The sequence below is a fragment of the Rutidosis leptorrhynchoides genome, chromosome 6 (assembly GCF_046630445.1).
Source record: "Rutidosis leptorrhynchoides isolate AG116_Rl617_1_P2 chromosome 6, CSIRO_AGI_Rlap_v1, whole genome shotgun sequence".
Lineage (NCBI taxonomy): Eukaryota > Viridiplantae > Streptophyta > Magnoliopsida > Asterales > Asteraceae > Rutidosis > Rutidosis leptorrhynchoides.
The window spans coordinates 31487405-31489675 of record NC_092338.1 but is presented as its reverse complement, the minus strand read 5'-3'; the positions used below and the strand labels follow the sequence as shown (position 1 = coordinate 31489675).

General features: G+C 33.1%; 1 long non-coding RNA gene across 1 annotated transcript; it reads right to left on the bottom strand.

The window, feature by feature from the left end:
- Positions 1–593: 593 nt before the first annotated feature.
- Positions 594–1852, bottom strand: LOC139855921 (uncharacterized). The gene is made up of 2 exons (XR_011761603.1): positions 1740–1852; positions 594–953 (listed from the first exon to the last, which is right to left on the bottom strand). It is a non-coding gene; the product is annotated as an uncharacterized lncRNA (long non-coding RNA).
- Between the last annotated feature and the right edge of the window lie 419 nt (positions 1853–2271).

The window sequence follows — 2271 nt, the reverse complement described above, 5'->3', positions numbered from 1 at the left end:
ATAGTGTGCTTTTTATGAAACGAATGTAATATTTTCTAAAACGTATCATATAAAGATCAAATACCTCGCTATGGGACTAATGAATAACGTACTACGTTTATAGTAATATAGACGAGTCGTTTCATTTAGAGTCTAGTCTTATCACTCATTTACATTAGGCCTCTATAACACCTATTGTGTTGTAAAAATCATATTTGAATTGGGTCGTAATAAATGATATGATTGACAACTCAAAGTTGTAGATTATCATTTTGGAACAAGAGATCCAAAAGCAGACTATCATTTTAGGGGTCCGATCTAATTAATCAAAATTGGTCCAAAACTCGGTCAACCATCGATCAAATAGAATAGAAATTAGAAATTAATAAGTCAAAGTAGCGACTAATCAGTCACATAAATGAGGGAATAATCGGGTTTGACTAGTCAAGGTTGAAATTAATTGGCCAAAATTAATCGAAGTCAAACTTAGTAGCCAATAATCGGGGTTTGCCAATTACTCCATCCCTCCCTCCAAGGACCTAGCTAATTAATCCCCAATATCGATTTCTGCAACCTTGACCGTGTTTAGTATCTTGAAATGTGGCACAAATAAATGTAGTAGAAAAACATAGCATAAAACACAGCAAGGCAGGTAAGATAATCGCACTACAGAGCATGACGTAGGTTCAAAACAATACAGAAATAAAGTTTCACTCAAATGTTAAAAGCATAAGTTGGATAGTAGCATAATAAAGAAACTAAAGACGGCATTTAGAAACAAACTAGACCCATATAAAACCAAGCTTCATCCCGAAGATCCGTCTTTCACATACAAACTCCTCTGCAAGAAGATGATACTCATGAAGAAAGATTGGTAGAAGCCACAGTACAGTCTTATGTTGATTTCCCTACTTGGATCTTTGTCTCATCTTTCGGCGCTTCCTCTTTAGCCTCCTCATTCTCTTCTTCTTCCACTACAAAACATTTAAATTCATTAACTTGGTACAACTCATCTTACAATAATTAATATTAATATCTAAACACAAAACAAATCCCTAATTGATTTACACCATTTGCCTAAATATACACCTAACAATGCATAACCAATTTCAGCGGTACAACAAAGCGCCTAACGATGCATAACAAATTTCACTTGTAATATACATGTGTAAAAGAACTAGTTATAATATGCTCACTTCAAACATAATATAGTTAACTCGTCGTTTGATAATAATGAAAGTCTGTTTAGCTTAATTTAAGAAACTCGAGCTCGTTTAATAAACATCTTCAATATATACTCCTATCTTCTAATAAACCATCTTCAATTTTAATGAGTAGAGCTCGAGCAGCTAGCGAATAGCTGGAATCATCTAAACCCTAGTTTGAAGTTGTATGCATTAAGAATGTATTTAGGTCTTTATTTAATTTATATCGCATTTATTTCAAAGGATAATTTGAGTAGTTTTATATATACTACTCGTTTAGGGTTCACAGCTTCATCAAAAGCTACTTTTTACAAATCCTTAACAGCCTCAGCTCAAATCGATCGACTTGATAAATAAAAACAATGACAAAAAAGACATGAACACATATAAATAAACACCTCATATCAATTGATAGAAATCATACTTACATAAGTGTTACAAACTTCATTTTCTAGCACAAATAATTAACTAGACAAACAATTATATAATAATCTAGACTAAACAAATTACAAATATATAAAATGAAAGAATAAAAAAAAATGAATGTAGATTTACCTTGGCACGCATCTTGGCGAAAGCTTGATGTGGTCTGATTTACTCCGAGTTTATGTTTTGCAGAAGCGGCTAACGATGAAATAAAATGTAGAGGATATAGGATTGTTGTATTTATAGCTAGGGCAACACTAGCTGAATGGGCCGGGCGTTATTATCATCATGGATTATTGGGTGATTAGTAACTTCATGGTTAGCCCAACTTCAGTTCGCATGAACGAGCTGATTAAAGTGAAATTCTTCATGAATTTGATTTGATGGTTCATATAATCATTGATCTAATCTAATCTAAAATCTGAAATCTAAATAATTTTTTAGCTAACATGAAAATATATCATCGGTTGAAATGTACACAAAATTATTTACATGTGAAAATGAACTATAATAACCATGCAGGAGTGGCCACCGAGTTGCCCAATGAAACACATAATTCAGGTTCGATTCTTGACTATGCAAAATCGTTCAGAAAGATAATGTGACTACAGGGTGCGTATAATGCGCAATTCACCCGGTACACGGTCTCAGATCGAAGGGT